The following is a 23,497-nucleotide window of genomic DNA, read 5'->3' on the forward strand; positions in this document are numbered from 1 at the left end:
CTTCTGACATGTTGGTTACAGATACTGTTATTACTTCTGTTTGTTTGCATCTTTTGGTTCTATTTTTATTGTTGAATGTTTTGTGTTGTTATATCCATTAACTAATTTCAAATCTAGTTCAACCTATTTAAAATTTCCTAAAACTCAATTTTTTCCATATATAATTTAATAATGTTCTATTAAAACTTTTGAGATAAGATGCATTTAATTGTAATGAAGTTTAAAACGATTAGCATAAATGTTTTTATTAATTCTTGTAGTTCTTTATTATAAGATCATTTTATATTATCGGTTTCTAATTCTTTTGATTTTCTTAACTTGAATAGTTTTTGAAATGAGTCAACTATATTTATCAGTTTTAATTCTACTGGAATAGCTTAAGCATATTTTATCTATAACAGTTAATTGATATTTATATCCTTTATTTTTTGAAATTCATTTTAATTTTTCAGAATCAATTTCGACTAAATAAGATTGCCATAAATCTTAGAATTATTCTCAATGGTTTGTGTCATTCATTGGCAGTTTCTTCATGAATTTTTTTCCGTTAGTAAATTCTTTTAACAAATTTGCTGTTTTTCTGTTCACAAAATTGAAGAAGATCCTTCAATTCTCTATTTTGCAATTTTAGTTGTTCCTCTATGAGTATTAGGTGTTTCAAGAAACTTACTACATTACTACATTACGAATCTTCATTTATATAGAATAAAAAGTAAATTAACTATCACCAAATTTATATAACTTAACATCAACTGGAAAAGTTTTAGCTGAATATTTTAATCTTATGGTTAGTATTTTTGATTTGCATATTATTATTATTGATCATATGTTAGGAGTAATTTTATAATGGTTGTCAATAACGCTCTTCAAATGATCTCCATAATTAATTCTTAAATTTCTGTTTATATTATTAGCAAAATTAACAACATTTATTGGAATAATATCATATACATTGAAATTGTGCATTTTTTCTTCGTCTCTAGATGAAAAAGTGAATTCGATTATTTGTTTATCACATACTTTATGTTTAAGATTATTTAAATTGTTCAAGAATGGAATTAAATCTGTTTTTGAGAAATAGTATGAAAACGCTTTTATCTTTTTTGTGAAGTAAGTTTAGTTTTATTAAGTTAATTAAAATATGTAATAATCCACTATCATGTTTTGTTTCTTTTTGGTTCATTAATTATTCAATTTTTGTGACATGAGAAACATCAAATGTAATAAGTAAATTTCCACAAGTGTTTTACGTTACTTTTTTCAGTTATAAATGGCTAATTGTTAATTAATTAATTAAAATTTAATTGATTTTTGTTTCTTTATAAATTTAATATAATCAATAGTAAAGTTCATTTATATAGGTTGAAAATTTAAAAAAATTATAATCCCCATCAATTTTACCAACATTTAATGCAAGTAGTAATTTTTATCCTCCATACACTATTCTCTTGCTGCCATTGCATCTAATTTTTCGCCTATTGAAGCATATGATGCATACATTCTTTCTTTTATTGCTAACTGAAGTTATTTTTTAGCCTTATGTCTGTTTTGAATTCTTTACTATCAGTGTAAAAATTTCATGCGTCATCTCTTACATCTTTTCCTTGATCTCCACTTCCTAATCCGTCGTTTACTTTAGTCTCAGGGCCACACCACAAATGCATAGGTAAATGCATTTCAGCTGATAAATTCATAACTGCATCAGTAACTAAGCATTTTCCATATTCACTTTGCCTAAATGGGTGTGGTAAATTATTCAAAATTATAATAAAATGTTATTGCTTTGGGATTGTTAATTATAAAATCATGAAAGCTATAATTTAACATTTTTATTAATCCTGTAGATAACTTTTAATCTCTCAATTAATGAACATCATTCATCCAAATACATTCAGCTTGTTTTTCAGAACATTATTTTACTAAACCTCCACCAACCTTTTGAACTGAATCTTTCAGTTTAGTTCTCAAGAAACTAGGACAATACCTGTGTAGAATGGTTCTTCTCATATTATTATATTCATTTCCATTATTTGACTTATTTGAATTGTATTGATATCAGAATATATATCATTTAGGTCAAATTAAATTCTAGCATAGATCATGTATAGTTATATGTTTATTTAGTTAAAAGTTCCAATATCCTTCAGTGCCTTCATAGTGTTTTTCAGCAGTTTTAATTTATCACTGTTGAAATCAACTGGATATATACCAATTTATTATAATTATCAGCAGGCTTAATCCAAAAACTGTATCTTCACTATCACTTATAAATTGATGTTTCCCTTATATTTAGTTTTAAACATTTTCTCTTTTAATTTACTTCTTTCTTTAACATATTCTTCATATTTTTTGAATAAGTCATATATTTCTGTTTCACTTACTGTGTAATCTCTTTCATCACTATCACATTCTTTAGTTGTTGTAAGACTGTTCAATTTTTATAAATAATGCAAGGAACCATTGGTATCTGAACTTCCCTGTTTTCTTCAGTTTTGTTCAAAACCTTATCACCTGAATCATAAGTTCCTTGTTTAACTTGTTTTGTTAGATCAATAACTGGATGATCTACTTTCTTAAAATTCTTCAAAATCTATTCGTTTGTTTTTACTATTTTTCAAACTCTTCTCTTAATTTTCCTTTCATCGTTCTATTTTGTTTAGGTTTACTCAACGAGTTTTGATGCCAATTTTGCAAACATTTATTAAAGACAAAAATACAATAATTATTTTTATTTTATGTTCATCATTTGTGCTTGACGTTTTATGTTCAGCATTTTATGTTTAATATTATTATGTACAATGTTTTTAATCTCAACATTTTGCGTGTAGCGTTTTTACAATCAACATTTATATGTTCAATATTTTTATGCTTAACATTTAATTTTTGAAAAATTCATTATCTTTTTCTGTATTTAGCTTTATTAATTTTTCCTGTCATATCAAATTCATCATTATTCCAACAAATTCATCATTATTCCAACACTTACTACACAATTCCTTAAAATCGACTAATTTTAAATTACCCCAAACAAATTTATGATAAATGTGATTTCAATTTCTGACATCTTGTCTGCGAAAATTTAAAAAATTAGGGTATCTCTAAGTAATTATTTTTGTATTTTTAAATAGGTTTGACCTAAGTAAATACAATCTATTCGCTTATCTTTATGTCTAGTAAAATTTTCTCTAACTATATCTAGATTGTCAATAATAAATCATCAAAACCGCAGCAGAGTTATTTAAAAAATACGAAGTTTGATCTAGCTAATAAAATGTTTATTAAACATAATTATGATTTTCACAAAGAAACTAATAATATTTCTTCATCTCTACCTAATATTTAATTTGTAGAAGCAATAATTTATGAACCAAATTAACCTATAAACATTCGAAATTTGAATTTTGTTCAAAATATAATAATTATCATCACTCATGAAAATTGTAATTTGATTGACTAATTTTAAAAATGAATTAAAAAATTGTTTCGTTAATAAATCCTGAACATAATCGAGAGTTAACAACTGGACTCATTAACTGTTAATGCGAAAAAAATTAAAATTTTCTAGCAACAAAAGAGAAATTAATCTTAGCAGTAGATGGATTCATCCTAATTGTTCACTACTTTATATGACATTTGAAATAATATGCAGATGGTAGAGACTTTTCAGCATACAATATTCAATCGAATGTTAAACTAATTGATAATTACGTGTTAAAATTGTCTGATATTATTACAATTAAATTTTTGCTAGAATAGTACATCCATATATTTCTTCGTCAAGTTTTAATCGATGAACTTCATTCGTCTCAAATGAAATAACTATAGAAGAACATATTCTGAACAATGATACAATTAAAAACAAACAAAATGATTTACATTACTCATTAGATTTATATTGATGATTTTTAAGGATTTTAACGAAATAATGTGGGAAGAATATTTAACAGTAATTTTTACTTGGAGTTAAAGAAAAAAATCATGAAGATTCTGTTCTTCGATGGACTAGTAATAATGACAACAGTACACTTTTAAAACAAGGTAAAATTGTTGTATAAAGTAAGTGTTTGCTTGGACTACAAGAAGACGGACTGAAAAATCCAAAAATTGCAGTATATTTCTTTCAAATACAAACATTTGAATTTGGCAGATTACATTGAAAAAGAAATTTTCAACTAGATATTACTACTTATTATAATTCTGCTGAATTTGATATGATTTACTTCATTTTAGTTCTTTACCAAACTAATCGAAAAATAATCTGTTAAATCATTCTTCTGTATTTGAATATGTTAAATTGTAAAATATCTGTCTAAAATGGAGAAAATGAAATTTTTTCTCAATAATTGTGTCATCTTGACCCCTCAAATAACATTTAAAAACCTTGTGATCCTTTTAGAGGTTTAAAAACACAATTACATGACGATGTAAATGTATATCCATTTAATTTTATTCAAAATGTTCTTGTCTATGTCATGAATATGACTAGAAGGATTAATGTTTTACCCTCTCATAAGACAACAATGAAATTCTGTGAAATATTGGAGAAACTAGTTTTTCATATATACATAAAACAGAAAAAAGCAGCATGAGCATCGTCATTAAAATCTAGGAAGTGAACGTAAGAGTTATAATAGTAATGGTGATACGAGGGGATCACTAAATTGTCAGAGCTGAAAAAAAATAAATCTTACAATATTTCAAAAGCTTAAATTTTGATAACTAAATATGGTGAAAAATTTTCATTGCTTTTAAATGATAAATGTAAATTACTCTTCCATATTGTTATACTAAGATCATTTCAAAAGATGAAGATAAATTAGCAAAAATTATTGCATTGAATTTTATTTATCAAGGTAAAAAACAACCTAAAGGTACATGAGTTTATGTTATAGAATTTTAAACAAAATTTGGAAATTTTGTATTTTTTAAATTTATTTTCTTTAACATTAAATTTTAATTGAATGAAAATTTCATTCACAGATACAGATAAGTTCTTAAATAGGGAAAGAACAAAAGTAAAATCTCGTTTTATATTAGGCTCTGGCTCTGAGCACTATGGGACTTAACATCTATGGTCATCAGTCCCCTAGAACTTAGAACTACCTAAACCTAACTAACCTTAGGACAGCACACAACACCCAGTCATCACGAGGCAGAGAAAATACCTGACCCCGCCGGGAATCGAACCCGGAAATCCGTGCATGGGAAGCGAGAACGCTACTGCACGACCACGAGCTGTGGACTTTATATTAGGGTATTTTCAAAAAATTTTCTCTTTGGCCCAGAAACCCCATATACAAGTACTACTCTGTTTGAACAAAGAAGGCAGTCTACTTTCTTATTGTCAAAGACTTTCGAAATGAATGGGAATGTCAGAGGAGAGGGACGAGATTTCTCAACTTGCATTAGAGACCGATACTGCATGTATGCTGTGAAGCAATATTACAATACCACATAGAATGCAATTAAATATTTACGTGCAATACAGAGTAAAAGATTTCAATGATTGGCAGTCGGGATTCATTGTTCTGCATATCAAGAAGCTCTTTGTGCTAAGTTTGCAGGCATGAAGTCTGTGGATAAATTTGTGGTATAAATAGTAAAATTTCTCTAGTGGCATCCATTTTTTTGCCATTTGCAACAGTTTTCAATGGAACTCATTAAAGAGTATGGAGACTACATATATAACTGCAAAGTACGTTGTCTAAGTCAAGAGACATGACTAATTTTGAATTAAAATTCGCTAACGTTGAATTTATGAGGGAAATAGTGGTGCACAAACGAAAACTGGGACATCTGAAACGAATTGCAGACGTCGTGTTTTTAGTGGACTAGACTGTACACTGTCCACAGTGACCCATTTCAAGGTAACTATGTTCTGATTTGGTAGGGATGCATTTAAATATAAAATCACATTGTTCAGCGGGATTATTCTAACAATGACACTCCAGTTCACTAATCCGACTAACATCAAAGAAGCTGCGAGGTTTGCAGAATTCATTTTGGCATTGAAAGAATAACAAGGATAGTTTTATGAAGGCTTTGAGGACATTGTAAATCTTGCAACTGTTTCAAGCTGTTTTCAAGACTATTTGCGATTTCTTTTCAAAGCGCCCTGTGTATGTGCGAATGTAACTGACTGACCTGCCACGTAATTCCAGTTTCAGTGACAAGTCTTTTTCATTAAAACTGTTTCGGATATCTACATTGCTTTACTCAGATAGTGTGTCCATAATGAGGTTGCAAAAGTGCCACAATACTTCGACAGACATAATTGTTTTAAAGACATTTTTTCGATTATAAAACTAAATAAGTCATGATTACATGGCTATTTGAATGAGAAGTTGTCTGTAATTATCTGCGTCTGCCCATTTGCCAACAGTTTGTGCCCAATAAAAATTATGTTATTCAGTGCATCAAAAACAATTAAATAATACCGGTAATTTTGATTGTTTGTGATCTGTGTTGTTGAGAGATGTGAAATATAAAACGAAATTGTATGTAGTGGACTACACTGCCATTTAAATACGGCACATTCTCAGATTTCTCTCCTTCCCCTCCTCACGCTCAGATAGCGTTGCGTGGCCAGCCAGTCAGGCTGAGCACTTTGGTACTCGGGCTCAGGCATGGCCATCTAGCCGAAATCCTGGCCACCCCTGATTTTCAGTGTGAGAACTGCTCTACGGCCAATTTTCCCAAGCGGCTGAAAAACCAAAGGAGTTGCCTCTGTCGGCACCTGCTGCTGCACGGCGCATTGTCCATGCCCTGCGCGCTATCGAATAATCGATCACATCCCCATATCGCTGCCGACGGATGGGATATCATTTGCGCTGCTTGGCGAAGATACGATAGCCATGAGACAACCAGCAAAAAAAAAAAAATAAATAAAAAATTCTTAGGGACTAATATTTGCTGATGTAATCGATTGTTTCAAATGGCTCTGAGCACTATGGGTCATCAGGCCCCTATAACTTAGAACTACTTGAACCTAACTAACCTAAGGACATCACACACATCCATGCCCGAGGCAGGATTCGAGCCTGCGACCGTAGCAGTCGCGCGGTTCAGCAATGAAGCGCCTAGAACCACTCGGCCGCCGCGGAAGAAAGGTTGCATATAAAGTTTTCATCGCCAGCAGTATGTCAGGTGAACAAGTTCCTGTTAATTAAAATAAGGGTTGAAGCATTAGCGTGAAGTTATTCAATAGGGTCACAGAGTATCAGTTATCCCTCCGAGAAAGGAAGATATTTCTGACTGTTAAAATAAATACCCGGTGTCTCATGACAGATAAATTACATAGAAATTCAATGAATAAAAATCGGTATCATTACGCTTCCGCTGATAACCAGAATAAGTTACAAGCACACCTAAAGGAGGAAGTTCAGAGGTAATGACGTCAAATAAGAAAATGTATTGAGTGAGTTGGAAAGAGGACGATGATATTTGGCACAGAGGAATCAAATGTATGTGGAATGCCGATTTAAAATAGAAAAATGAAAATAAATGGACATTACAATCAATCCTTTTCACAGAGAAGCTAGGAATTCAGAAACAATGTCTGAGAAGGAAACCATAACACCTCTTAATCACGGATTTTGATGAATGTTAGGTATGTTCGTAGAGGGACCTCTCCTAAGCGCATTTCTAGTGCCTTTTCTTGCGACGGCTCCTAGTTTCCGAGAAAATGGATGTTGAAGCTTAACGCAGACTTCCTACATCCACAATGTTAAACGTAATTCGACTGATCGAGCATAGTGCAGGTGCTAGAGTTCGTAACTATCACACCAACGATACGGTTTCAAACCCTAGCCATGTAATTTTCTTTTTTTTCCAATTTCATCGTAGAGAATAGCATAAAATATCAAACGTCATGAAACTTCTTCCAGAAGAGGCATTGTCGCATTAGGAATTTTGTCAATAAATCACTACAGCACACGTTGTTCAAATGTGTATCTCGTTGTGGTCCTGAATTAATATTCCAAATATGTGGTCAGCGCCGAACAGTTCTCAGCGACAGACGAAGTATTATCAGCTGCGGAAGTATTCTATAAACAGACGATAGTACTCATCCCTGATTTTTCCAGCAAAACTCGACGTGCTATACATTACTTGCGGAACAAGGAGCGAAAATCGGTTTGAACAAGCGCTTCTTCACAGCGCTACATCGTGGAAGCGATTCCCTTGCGTTTTGTTGTGCGTGAAATAACCATCCGGGGATTCGGTCAAATTGTTGACAACTCATAAATACAAAAAGTTTGACCGTGTCCTGTAAGCGGTCAGGGAACTGCTCTAGAAAGGTTTTTGAAGTCTATCAATCTTACTTACATTGGACATGAAAAAATTCTTTACGTTATTGACTCGTGGTGACGGCAGAATGAGCAGACACTTTGTGATCTAATCTTTGTATATGAAAGATAAGCATGCATCTGCACCGTAAAAATTATCCCACACAAATTTACTCCACTTGATCAACCCTGTGATGTTTGTAAAAGCAGGAATGTCAAAATTTTGACGAAAAAAATTCAAAATTCTCCCTACTTGCTATAAAGAGTGATAGAGAACCGCTTAGGAGGAATATTCAACAAAAATGCATTTTTTAATTCTGTATTAATTTTGTACACCAGCTATAACAAGAATGATCAAATATGCCTGGTCCATGTCAAAGTTGGTCGAGGGAAGAACAGTCTTTTTCAGTTCAAACAAACTGTATTGGCCGACACTCCTTGTAAAAGCTCTGTGTGCCTGAAAGGCATTAGGTTTCATTAAATTTACGTGGTCATCATCTAATCTGTGTTGCGGTTGCTCCTGCAGCGCAGTAAGCGATATCAAATAAGACGATTGTGCAATCTACTCTGAAGCAAACGGATTACACATATGAAGAAAGTTTAGTATGATGATTGATTTGATTAGAAACTAGTATGCCGAAAGTGAGTGTTTTTGAATAATTTTGCGTGACATATAGCGTTTAATGATATTTTATATGATGAAACTGGAAAAAAAAATCTGCACGTGCATGGTCTGAACCCGTAAAATCAGTGTGGTAGCTATGGGACTTACCCCTGCACTGTGCTCGGCTGGGCGAAATACATGTAACGATACGGATTATAGGAAGTGCGCATAGAACTTCAACATCGAGTTTCTCAGAAACTAGTCAGATACTCAGCACAAGTCTCACCATAACGTAACTACGACTCTTCAAAATCAGTGATTAATACTTCTGACTCTCCCATTATGAAGTTGGGAAAAGACTGAGCTCAAGACATAGGACACAGGTATCGGCAAAGGTCTGAAAACAATGTGAAGAGGGTGTGGAATGTAATCGTATTCTCAAGAAGCATGTACGAACGAAATATATTATTCAGTAGAATCTCTAATACTGGCAAAGATAATGACAGGCCTGTCAATTCTAGGCTAGAAGATTGGATTATGTAGGGAAGAAGAAAGATTACAGTGAAACGTTTCGTCGATGTCGATGCGAAGCTCGGAGACAGATGGCAAATGAAATTTGTTGTGTCCATTACAAAGGACTCGTTATGGCATCTGCGATAAGAAATTTTGTGAAACCATGGAAAACTAACACAGGTTGACCAGAAGAGGGACTGAATCGCCATCCTTCAGGAAATTGCGTCAGTTCATTGTATTCTCGATCGTGATCAAATCTATTATGTCTGGGACATAATATAAATGAACGATTAGCTATTCTAAAATGCAAACACTGGATATCTTTTTCATAAACGAAAATAATACGATTCAGTAAGATACATCGTAGACGTTTCATTCCAAGAAACTTAAGTAAATAACTGTGCGAGGTGCCGGGGCTAGCAGTGTATTTAACACTCAATTCTTCTAGAATCCACATATGTACATGATGCTCTAAGCCCCCCTATTCTAACTCCAACTTTTGCTGTTGCACAAGGATAAAAAAAATACGCGAACTGACTCTAATCAACCCTGCCAGTGGAGTAGAAGAGAGTTTGGCACCTGCAATAATTTAATTTGATAAATAAGTTAAATAAACGAAGGTTTCATTAATATAGTGAGGAATAATAGGGGTGCTCTACCGATTAACAGAATGAAAGTTCTGTCCAAAATAACAATATGATTTATTAAGACTAAACACAAAATAATAAACGAAAACACATGAAATATTTACAATACATCAAATTGGCTCAAATTGGATACTCAAACAAACGCTGTGAATGTGAAGTTGTCCCTAAACTAGATTGTGAGGATTATGACGAAGTGGTATGTGCAGCCAATTCCTTGCAACTCAAATCTTAGAGAAAACACATAGCCAACCCAACATTAATTGCTGCTACCCAAGACAGAACAAAGTTAGAAAAAAGACGAACAGGCGCGCTCTGCTGAGCTCTGATTATCACCTAGGAAAATCCCTATCTGCCGGTGCTGCGGACATACATTACCAGACTGTCTTATTGACTGCCAGGACACGATCTGGCGTACCGGAGCCGTTGGCTGGTTGCTTCAACGTCCTCGACCGAAAGGTGAGAGCCGACTACCCACAAGAGCACCCGTACAAAACCGAACACAGAACATTCCCGCCCCCACGACAGTGGCCATGGTTAAACGTTCCAATCAGCAACTCGAAAACCGGCGGAAAATTCCACTCCATTGCCGGAACGCTACCATTCCACCTATGGAGATTCTTGGCGCCAATTTCTGCGCCGATCTTGCTACGTCACGGAGCTATGCCCTGAGCAAGCCAATCACAGTTACTGTTTTGCAGAAAGCGCGGGAATTTTCCCGCCACAGCTGCCTGGGTACACAAGTCATTCCCACGCCTCGCTGGTAGCCCACCAGAAAGTGTTTTCGCTAAGTTTCTGCGAAGTAACGGAACCTCTGGCCCAGCCGCTACTTCAGGCCCTGCGTGCGTGCCTCTAGACAATGTCGGCGTCTGGAAAGCGTTCACTCGACTCCCTCACACCTGTCGGCTTACCCTTTCAAAGTCAAACAGAGCCCGCCTGTCACTGGACCACCTGGGTGACGAGAGACGCTGCGTGGGAAGTCCGCGTGTGAAGGAATAGCAACTTTCCACCGCATGCAATTAGAGAGGAGAATCGTAAGATAGAAATATGAGAGGGGGCTCAAGCCACCTCTCATAGCCCCTACGCCATTTTAGATTGTAATTGGTGAGCCGTTGGCTCACTTAGGAGCAAGGTAGTGAGTCAATCGCCCAAGAAAAATCTCGCAAACTGGCTGCACATGCCGCACTCTATAAAGAAAATCACTGCAACTGAAAAATGCAGCTCATAGAGGGAGGATTATTTATGATGTGGCCAACTTCACCTTCTTAATATGGAACACTAACACTCACATCACACATCCATACCCTGGGAGCCCCTTCCAAACACCGATTCACACAGACATTCACTCTCTAAATATGGCCCGGACATGTGAGCCAAATATGGAGCAATTTATTCTTTACAATCAGAGTTGGAGTGCTCCGCAATTAAATGCCCAAGATGTAACAATTATTTTAATCATTAAACTAACCTGAACTCACTCACACATGATACTATTTAAGTTAACAATCTCTTTGTGAGCTTTCAGAATCTAATTACAACCTCCGATTCATTCTGTCTCCCTGCAGCAAGAATAACCTTTACAAAATGTTCCCTGAACTGATGGTCCATTCACAATGACAGTGGTGGTATCGGCTTCAGTTTATGGGGACTTCAGGCACACTGTTTGCATACACACAACAATAAATACAAGATACAAAAAAAACATGGTGTGGAGAACAATACAGTAATTTGTAATAAGAATTACTGTGTAAAACAAACACATACAAGGTATCACATACATTACAAAAACAACACTAGAGAAAGAAATTTAAGAAAAAAAAACAAGGTTCATGGGACATTAAGTTGTGCGTGCACATTGCACACTGTTCACGACTGTGCTGAGAATGAGGCACTAAATCACATTGTTAGAAATGTTCGAAGCACTTCACAAATTCATTAGTTTCTCTGAGGGGGTAGGTATGTTGAGTCATATGCATTGATGCACGTGGTTCCATGTCTTGAGCATTGGAGGGGGGCTTTTGGGATGGGGCCACAGTACTGACATCACATAGTGCTAAATGTCGGGTGCTGTTGCTACATTGTTGCTACAGCAATAGGGAGTGCTGGAGCGTCTGCAGTACGCTGTTGAGATTGTAGTCAGACCCACGCATATGATCACGGCAGTACGGTAGGAAGACACAGTGATAGGCCCTCCTCACGTCGATTAATTGTCTCTGAGGTCTACTTGTTGGGATACATCACTAGTCTAGGTCTCTTCTCTCGCTGGACAGTACTTTACGTTTCCCAAAATTGCAGTTCGACGACGGATGATGGTATGTGGAGTGACTCCACAAGTGTGTGAGGTCATCCATACAGGATCGAACTAGGAGCGATGATTGTTAAAACTGCTCTCTAATGGAGAGGAGAAGTTAGAAATGAGACCATACATTTGTTAGTGTGGCACGATACTGCTTTGTGTATGCAGATCGGCCAATGCTAGTGAGTTGTAAAAACCCAAACAGGTGAGTATATAGCGTCCCTTTCTGTCCTGAGGCACATGAGACGCCGGTTATGACACCATATGTAATCTTCTTCGTGTACTCACGACAACGTGGTCTGCCGCAGGGAATCCCTCCAAACGGCTGCCGCGTCCGGAGAGCTAGTTGGCTGTCATGTGTGGGTCGCGTGTCAGTGTCCATGGCCAGCCTCACTGTCGCTTGTGGCCCGGCGAGGGCTGTCTGCCGCCTAATCCCTCAGGTATACGGCCCGGTGACTGTCAGCTTGTAGAACCGGATGCTCTCGCGCCCTTCGCGTCAGGTGGCCGAAGACCTCTTGTTTTTGCGCTGGCTGGCCTCTGCATTGCCACGATACCTGTCATCTGCACAGTTCTGACAAAAATCTTATGCCTAACTTTTTTTTTCCATGACCTTCTATGTTATAATAAATTTACATAATGACACATTGATGGTCTGTCATTTCAGACACTCTTATTTTACTTTTATAGCTATTAATCTATGGCTATCATTATAACATAATAGAGAACGGTCTCACTACTGCACATGGTGTGTGACGCTACACTGGATGAACAGCTAAATGTGTGGGCCCGCACTAATATTACTATTAATTATATAGATCGACAGTAGACATGCTCAAGAATTAACTACCATTTGCCAACGATCTACATTCTATGTCTTTTAATTAAATTATGTTGTTATGCAGGTCTAAGTTTTACTGTGCTTTAAAGAACATGCAACTATGCTACTTTCGCTCGCCAGTCGTCCCTCCATCTCGGGTCTATGGTTTGGTGACCTGAAAAATAGCATCTCAACAGGCGCGCTCTGCTGAACACTAGTGGTAGAAAACCGCCACACTATTAAGGATCTAGTTATTGTAAAAATCCTAAAGTTTAATTTATCCTAGTATATGGTACTCTCTCTATTATTATTATATTTTTTTTCTTTTCACCTTATACAACACTCTTACATAATTCCTGTTCCGCTGAGATGTCTCGCTGCACGCCGCTATTGACGACAGTGATGTGCGCGCCATACGACATGGCCTCCGAGTTCTCACTACGCCTCACTGAAACTCCAGAGACTGGGTTAGCCATGGCTATACACGACAATAAATTTATAGTTGCAACTTCTTTTTTTTATGTTATACAGTATTCGTGATCAAAGCACACCTTTCCAGAGGCAATATAATATGACCACGCCAGGACTGGTTCCTGTTGCGGATTCAGTCGCCCAACACACGCCAGCTACACAGCATGTCACGAATATCCAAGTATAAGTCCCTGGTTATTCATCTGTGACAGTCACGAGCAGCACGCTAAATCCCCAACCAACACATTGGCATGGTAGGCTTTATGCCCGCATTTCTCTCGTCTAGGGCACCATTGGAGTCAAACGCTCACAGGTTCACCCCGACTTGCAAGACAACGATGCTGGCGCAGCTCTGCAGAAACTATACTGCCCATATTCATCCTCGAAATCGCGCAATATACCACAATCTTGCAGTGCACTGACGCGTGCCTGCAAGCATTGGTATGAACGTCTCACGAACTGGTTGTGGCCGCTATGGAGCGTATCACGACTTCTCAGAACGCTTCTAAGAGCACGTTCTTGTATGCGCCCGTTTGTGCGACATCTCGTCACTCATCTTTACCCCTTAACATGGACACCAGATAGGAAAGGGCAAAAACATTGCTCATGGAAAGGTAGTGCCTCTTACCGCAACGACAGAGGAGATCCCGAACATAGACAAAAAGTTAACAGCAGTAAATTCATATGCGAGAAAACGCAGCGTGTTAATATTTTAACAATCTTAATCTATTAATGCAACGATTATCGTTCCCCGAAGAAAGGTTCAATATTTGCCTATTCTACTATGTACACCACTTAAGCTACTATTATTCCACGAACTTCTTTGTGTGAGAGATGTGGTGGAATCCTATGGACTAGCGCCAATCCCTTGTTAGACTCCCCCTCCTCTGACGTGCATTAGGATTTGCAGGTCTAATTTCAATCTCCTGGTTCTCCTGTTGTCATTGATTTCGTTCTCTCCAATTACGGTCGCTTTGCCGTTCGTTATTCCTCCTGTCCTAGATTCCTTGTCTAGATTGACCCTGTTCCCTGACGTTCTGGTTTCCGTGTCTCTGGTTTCCATAACCTTGAAAAGCGTAACCTTGATTTCCGTAACCCTGGTTTCCTAACTGACGAGTGCTATTATGCGATCTGTTGTCGTCTTCCCTTGCTGGCCCGTGGTATTTGTTATTTTGCGCCTTCTTCCTGTCCTTTGCGTCTTGTTTATCGAAGACTACTTCGAGTTCGCGCAATAGACTCTTGAATGCTTCTATGTCAGCTCCACACTTCCCGACAAGTGTCTGTTGATACCTAACAGGCAGTTTGGAAAAGCAAAATTTAATGATTTCTCCGTTGCTATATGGACTATCTAAAAACTGATTCTTCTTGAGTAAATCATAAAAAAATTTGGTTGCGCTTCTATGCCCGGACACTTCCAGTTCAGGACAAAAATTATTTCCTCTTTAATCCTGTCTTGCGTTTCCTTTGACCAGTAGGTCCGCAGGAATGCACCAACAAATTCCTGATAAGTCCGACACGTCGCTGCCACGCCCCGCATCTTTTCCGCAGCTTGGCCTTCGATGTGTCCACACATGAATTCTAATTTGGCCTGTGTTGGCCATGACGACGGTAATGAATTTGTAAATTGCATCACCCAGCTCTTCGGATGCATCGACCCTCCATTATCTTTGAATTTCTGGAATTTTAGTATCGACAGGAAGTGATTGTGATCAAAATTCTGTCCGATCCTCGCACTGGTGTTGTCACTGGTTTCCGATACTTGCACGTCTGCTGAGTGTCCTGATCTATCTTGCTGATAACTGTGATGTGCTACGTCTGTATCACAGTGGAAGTGGCATTCAGCATTCACTCTTCTAAGTGGGCTGCAATTATTGGAGCTATTACTTGCTGTTTCTGCGTGTGCATTGTTCGTTCCGCACGCTGTCACTGGGCTAGAGCACGGCGGGCTTTTCCTCGGAGACACAATTCTGTGTACTCCATCATTGGTATCCGAACGCGCAGTGCTCGTGTGCCCGTTTCGCTCTAGTTTTGCTATCCGACTCTCTACTTCTTTCATTCGTTTCGTGATGTTCGTAACCACAATATTACCTTGAGTCTTTAAGACCGCTAGGGATTTTGAGTGTGCTTGTGTTGCACGTCGCAAGCGCCCTGCGAGTTGAGAAGTTACTTTTGCGATTTTCATTGCCCCTGTTGCTGCCGTTTTGGCTAGGCCTGCTACTTTTTGTGCTACCATTGACATTTGTTGCTTCTTTACATTCTTTCTTTATTGTTAGTAATTCCCCACGAATTTCCCCTATATGCGAAATTATTGCTTCAGTGTCCTTCTTACGCTGTTCGTCAGCTTCTTCCTTCTCCTTCTTACGTTGTTTCTCCTCTTCTTCCTTCTCCCTCTTACGCTGTTCGTCAGCTTCTTCTTTCATTGATCGTAGGAAGCTCAGTATTGGGTTTATGTCATCTTTTTGATCCTCTTCAAACGTGGGAGATGTAACTCTGGACACCTGGGCGCTAGAGCTCTGACGTGGCCGAGCTATCCTCTGTCTGCTCTCGTTCGTTTGATTATAAACTTCTGCTACCGTCTCGACCTGTGTACCTGTTTCTGTTTCATCCTCTACTTCACTATCATAATCACGGCCGCAACGCTGCTCTGAGATCGCGTCCAAATCACCATCCTCATCAACGACCCTGGCGTCCTGTCCTGCTAAAAATGTGCCCATCTCATCTCCGAACCTATTCCCGTCAGTAAACTGCCCCTTATCCATTATGTATCCTCTTTTGTTGTAGCTACACTCGATAATAGTCGTGCCTTCCTTCTCGTTAACATTCATGAAAAACAAATTTATCTAAAATGCACAATAAAATTAATCTACTCCATATATTTTTTACACATAGACAAAAAATTTCAACAACGCCTCTCCAACGCTGTAATTATACGCACGATTTGTTGTGGTAGAGAAACCGCACACAAACCCGACATAGTGTGATGTGATACGGACACACCATCAAAGGAACACAAAAACAATGAACAAAAGAATATACACTCCTGGAAATTGAAATAAGAACACCGTGAATTCATTGTCCCAGGAAGGGGAAACTTTATTGACACATTCCTGGGGTCAGATACATCACATGATCACACTGACAGAACCACAGGCACATAGACACAGGCAACAGAGCATGCACAATGTCGGCACTAGTACAGTGTATATCCACCTTTCGCAGCAATGCAGGCTGCTATTCTCCCATGGAGACGATCGTAGAGATGCTGGATGTAGTCCTGTGGAACGGCTTGCCATGCCATTTCCACTTGGCGCCTCAGTTGGACCAGCGTTCGTGCTGGACGTGCAGACCGCGTGAGACGACGCTTCATCCAGTCCCAAACATGCTCAATGGGGGACAGATCCAGAGATCTTGCTGGCCAGGGTAGTTGACTTACACCTTCTAGAGCACGTTGGGTGGCACGGGATACATGCGGACGTGCATTGTCCTGTTGGAACAGCAAGTTCCCTTGCCGGTCTAGGAATGGTAGAACGATGGGTTCGATGACGGTTTGGATGTACCGTGCACTATTCAGTGTCCCCTCGACGATCACCAGTGGTGTACGGCCAGTGTAGGAGATCGCTCCCCACACCATGATGCCGGGTGTTGGCCCTGTGTGCCTCGGTCGTATGCAGTCCTGATTGTGGCGCTCACCTGCACGGCGCCAAACACGCATACGACCATCATTGGCACCAAGGCAGAAGCGACTCCCATCGCTGAAGACGACACGTCTCCATTCGTCCCTCCATTCACGCCTGTCGCGACACCACTGGAGGCGGGCAGCACGATGTTGGGGCGTGAGCGGAAGACGGCCTAACGGTGTGCGGGACCGTAGCCCAGCTTCATGGAGACGGTTGCGAATGGTCCTCGCCATTACCCCAGGAGCAACAGTGTCCCTAATTTGCTGGGAAGTGGCGGTGCTGTCCCTTACAGCACTGCGTAGGATCTTACGGTCTTGGCGTGCATCCGTGCGTCGCTGCGGTCCGGTCCCAGGTCGACGGGCACGTGCACCTTCCGCCGACCACTGGCGACAACATCGATGTACTGTGGAGACCTCACGCCCCACGTGTTGAGCAATTCGGCGGTACGTCCACCCGGCCTCCCGCATGCCCACTATACGCCCTCGCTCAAAGTCCGTCAACTGCACATACGGTTCACGTCCACGCTGTCGCGGCATGCTACCAGTGTTAAAGATTGCGATGGAGCTCCGTATGCCACGGCAAACTGGCTGACACTGACGGCGGCGGTGCACAAATGCTGCGCAGCTAGCGCCATTCGACGGCCAACACCGCGGTTCCTGGTGTGTCCGCTGTGCCGTGCATGTGATCATTGCTTGTACAGCCCTCTCGCAGTGTCCGGAGCAAGTATGGTGGGTCTGACACACCGGTGTCAATGTGTTCTTTTCTCCATTTCCAGGAGTGTATACACCGAAAACAAAAACTGTAATCATGCGCCGCTACTTAAAACTAAACGCGGAACTACCAGAAAAAAACGTGGGTATTAATCAATAATAAGAATTAAGCAAAAAAAATTCTGAATGTCCCTACTACTAATAGTGCTAGCTTATCAGCGATTCACAGGAAAGATCCTAGGCTAAGAGTCGCCATTTTATGCGAGGAGCCGGGGCTAGCAGTGTATTTAACACTCAATTCTTCTAGAATCCACATATGTACATGATGCTCTAAGCCCCCCCTATTCTAACTCCAACTTTTGCTGTTGCACAAGGATAAAAAAAATACGCGAACTGACTCTAATCAACCCTGCCAGTGGAGTAGATGAGAGTTTGGCACCTGCAATAATTTAATTTGATAAATAAGTTAAATAAACGAAGGTTTCATTAACATATTGAGGAATGATAGGGTTGCTCTACCGATTAACAGAATGAAAGTTCTGTCCAAAATAACAATATGATTTATTAAGACTAAACACAAAATAATAAACAAAAACACATGAAATATTTACAATACGTCAAATTGGCTCATATTGGATACTCAAACAAACGCTGTGAATGTGAAGTTGTCCCTAAACTAGATTGTGAGGATTATGACGAAGTGGTATGTGCAGCCAATTCCTTGCAACTCAAATCTTAGAGAAAACACATAGCCAACCCAACATTAATTGCTGCTACCCAAGACAGAACAAAGTTAGAAAAAAGACGAACAGGCGCACTCTGCTGAGCTCTGATTATCACCTAGGAAAATCCCTATCTGCCGGTGCTGCGGACATACATTCTTGACTGCCAGGACACAATCTGGCGTACCGGAGCCGTTGGCTGGTTGCTTCAACGTCCTCGACTGAAAGGCGAGAGCCGACTACCCACAAGAGCACCCGTACAAAACCGAACACAGAACATTCCCGCCTCCACGACAGTGGCCGTGGTTAAACGTTCCAATCAGCAACTCGAAAACCGTGGAAAAATTCCACTCCATTGCTGGAACGCTATCATTCCACCAATGGAGATTCTTGGCGCCAATTTCTGCGCCGATCTTGCTACGTCATGGAGCTATGCCCTGAGCAAGCCAATCACAGAAAGCGCGGGAATTTTCCCGCCACAGCTGCCTGGGTGCACAAGTCATTCCCACGCCTTGCTGGTAGCCCGCCAGAAAGTGTTTTCGCTAAGTTTCTGCGAAGTAACGGAACCTCTGGCCCAGCCGCTACTTCAGGCCCTGCGTGCGTGCCTCTAGACAATGTCGGCCTCTGGAAAGCATTCACTCGACTCCCTCACACCTGTCGGCTTACCCTTTCAAAGTCAAACACAGCCCGCCTGTCACTGTACCACCCGGATGACGAGAGACGCTGCGTGGGAAGTCCGCGTGTGAAGGAATAGCAACTTTCCACCGCATGCAATTAGAGAGGAGAATCGTAAGATAGAAATATGAGAGGGGGCTCATGCCACCTCTCAACTGTGCGACCGAGTTACTACAATAATTATTTAACAAATTTGTACTATGTAAATTAAAGCAACGGCTTTGCCGCAGTGGATACACCGGTTCCCGTGAGATCACCGAAGTTAATCACTGTTGGGCGTGGCCGGCACTTGGATGGGTGACCATCCAGGCCGCCATGCGCTGTTGCCATTTTTCGGGGTGCACTCAGCCTCGTGATGGCAATTGAGGAGCTACTCGATCGAAGAGTAGCGGCTCAGATCAAAGAAAACCATCATAACGGCCGGGAGTGCGGTGTGCTGACCACACGCCCCTCCTATCCGCATCCTCACTGAGGATTACACGGTGGTCGGTTGGTCTCTATGGGCCACTTGTGGCCTGAAGACGGAGTGCATGTAAATTAAGGAGTGATGGTGAGTTACACTGCAGCCTTGCGGCTAGCACCTCGCTCGTCGCGCAGTCTTCTCGCCTTGCTCACAGAAATTTTTCCCTGCGGCTGTTCAAATCGCTATTTACGTGTGTTAGTTGCCACGTGTGAAGCAAAAACAATATTCTGTACATCACATGACATCAGTGACAGTGATTCGTTCGTCACATAAACGTATTCATTGACAAAGAGAAAGAAGAATAGGTGTGAATGCGCACTTTGAATGTGGAGCACCCAATATGCAAATACTTCCACCAGTTCTAACAACAACTCGGAAATTATCCAGAACTCTTTTTCAGGCAATTAGGAATGTCGGAATAAATTTTTCTGTTTATGTTAATATATCTTTGATACAAAAATGCTTAAACGTGTGAAGATTTGGCTTGCAATATTAATAATGCAATTTCACTACAAGATTCGTAGCACTACTCATTCTGAGGTGTCGTTTTGCCAGTTTTTATCCATATGTATTTCTGCCACTTGTACATCTCGTCCTGTTATTTTTTGGAAGTACAGAAAACGATAAATTAGGGGAAAGAGAGGAACTAATTTCCCAAAGTTATTACACCTAATATTATCCATCGTTAACTGATTTTGATGGCGTGTATCATTCTGTCTTTAGATAACTATGAGTGAATATTTGTAACGAGTGCCTATTTAAAATCTTCACTTGTAGTCTCACTCATGAAATTATCTCTCAAACTCCTAACAAACTCGCTTCCCACGCCCGGGTTCCCGGGTTCGATTCCCGGCGGGGTCAGGGATTTTCTCTGCCTCGTGATGGCTGGGTGTTGTGTGCTGTCCTTAGGTTAGTTAGGTTTAAGTAGTTCTAAGTTCTAGGGGACTGATGACCATAGATGTTAAGTCCCATAGTGCTCAGAGCCATTTGAACCTAACAAACACTGCCATCTGCCTATGGTGGTACCTTTGGTAGGATAAGGGAAGCGGTAAAATTAGGTCAGTCTACGACAGAGATTGCTTACAAAACACTCGTGCAAGCTATCGTACACTATTTTCTCAGGTATGTGGAGTCCATACGAAACAGGACTGTCAGCACATAATTAACGCATACAAAGAAGAGCATCACGGTTGATAACATGTCTGTTTAATACACGAGAGAGGACCAAGAAAATGTAAAGAACTTGAGCTGGCTGTCATGAATCTAGGAATATACTGCAGCCTCATAACACTGTTGCAGGGGTCGTAAAATTAATTACAGCTTGCAGAGAGGCACTTAAGCAGTCATTTTCCCGCTCTCTATGTGTGAATGGGACTGGAGGAAACCTCAATGTATGGTACAATGGGAAATACCTGTGCGACGAACTTCATAGTAGTTTGCACAATATTCCTGTGAATAATGTTATAACTGGATTGGGCATTTCTCCTCTAGATCGGAACATGAAACCGCAGTTAACATATCCAATTACCATGTTTCATGTTTCGAGTTAATTCAATTAGGAGACGTTATTTGAAACACTCGTTTAATATACAACATTTCATCGTACAAAATATTGCGGAGTACTAGACGGATATATGTATGTGTGAGTGACATATTACATAAAGAAGTGGAGACTATGTGTTGACTGAAATGCCATGAAAGCGAAAATGTGAATGTCAGTATGCTTATTCGACGGGAGGTTACACAATATCAGAACATCACCGAGTTCCAACCGCGCCAAGTGGCCGATGTCCACGACATGTTCCTCTCATCATAATAATTTGGTTCGTGCAGTGCATTTTCCTTCGACGGAAACACATTTATGTAAACAGTGGTTATAAGACGGCCATGCACAGTAAGGAGCAGTTACTGGATTGCACAAGGCGTCTAGTGCAAGGCATCAGCGTGCTCTCGTGGTGCAACAGACGCACAGCTTCGTCCTCAGTCTTAACTCAATGCACTGCAACAGGTATGAACCTATCTATTTTGGAGGCTCGATGCCATGTGCGGCGGCGTAGGTAGGTGTAATGCATCACGTTGCATCGGTATCGACTTTTTAGAAACAAAAAACAAAACCAACACCGCCCGAACATGCCTTGAAAGCCCAACGGTACCAACCGGCCGCCGAGTCGTTCTGAGCCCTGAGGCGTCATCGGATCACAATTTTATGAGTGTGATTAGCACGTCAGAGATGCTTTTGAATCTCTGACTGGAAAATGTTGTGTTTTAGGACGACTCCCACTTCAGTGTACCCTATAATACTGTCTGCAAACATCCAAACGTAACATAATGACCGCAGTGCTACAGCATGATTATCGGGAGATTAACGAAATAGTGTAATGATTTGGCAGTTGTTGCATTCACCACAGTATCTTGAATCATTCGTATAAAGGAAAACCTCAACAGCATACACGTTATTGCGGATGTTTACGAACCTCGGCTGCTGCCCCACATTCAGGCAGTCGCATCTCCGCTTTAAAACGAACCGTGTGGAACACTTCTGCGTCGAATCACAGGCACTGTTGCATCTCTGATCTGTGCATTCCCTGTCGCCTATGCTACTTGAAAGTGGTTGGGTGGCTAGTCTTTCAACGTAGTGGTCAATGTCTCATTGACAGGGATGTGTCCTCGTATTACTCCATGTATCGCCGGAGAAATTCACACATATCGTGTATACAGAGCAACCTCTGGTAGCGACATTCTTAAATGACAGTGGGAAACAACTGTGACAGTGAGACTTTGAAATCAAGCCGGCCTGCAGGCGCGCTGAAATAGCTTAAGGGTTGGGCGAATGTTCGCGATAACCATGAGTCCGGTGTCAAGTCCCTTTGACACATACGTTTTTGTTAGTCACGATCTATACGTTTCACTGGAGTTTAGCATTTCCTTACGAAATTAACTAATATTGAATCGCGTCGTGGAACTTCATTCTATTCGTCGTTGTTGATTTCATGTCAGAGTGTGTAAATCAATTTCTATCCATCCTGCATCGTCTTACATTTTAAGTTTGATGTAAAGCTAATCTCGGTCGTATTTATTCTTCTTGTTGTTGAAAATTGAAGCAAGCGCTATGATAGAACTGAAACTGCTGTATCTTGATAGGAGGTAATGGTCGTGCAAAACAGATCTCTCCAAGTATTTACATTATGGAAAACAAAAATTGAATTTCCTCAATCGTGTGTGTCTAATAGACTGAAAGTCCAAAATTATTGAGTCAAAACAGAGAAGAGAACTAACTTCCGTTTGATTCTCATTAACGCCAGATCCGAGGGAAATTTTGTGACGATGAAACTCATTGCTAAATTTGGTGCGAATGTCCTATCGCAGTTCTGAAATCAGTTTCAGACTTCACTTGGATCTCTTACGTCTAAAACGTTTTTGCAGTGAGGGGGTGCCAGCCGAGAAGCGACAAACCCGTTTTTCGCCTGACTGGACGGAGAACGAACAAGAAGCCCCTCCAGATGCAGAACCTGATCGTCCCAAGAGTGGCCGACGCTTTTTCGGTAAGTGGCAACAGACTGCAGCATGCACTGCGACGAAACTAAAACTGCTATATCTTGATAGGGGGTAATGGTCGTTCA

At 39.9% G+C, this 23,497-nt stretch overlaps 1 pseudogene; it reads left to right on the plus strand.

Annotated features, from left to right (window-relative positions):
• Positions 1 to 19,625: 19,625 nt before the first annotated feature.
• On the plus strand, positions 19,626 to 19,743 carry LOC126099837 (5S ribosomal RNA; annotated as a pseudogene).
• Positions 19,744 to 23,497: the final 3,754 nt, after the last annotated feature.

The sequence above is a fragment of the Schistocerca cancellata genome, chromosome 1 (genome assembly GCF_023864275.1).
Source record: "Schistocerca cancellata isolate TAMUIC-IGC-003103 chromosome 1, iqSchCanc2.1, whole genome shotgun sequence".
NCBI lineage: Eukaryota > Metazoa > Arthropoda > Insecta > Orthoptera > Acrididae > Schistocerca > Schistocerca cancellata.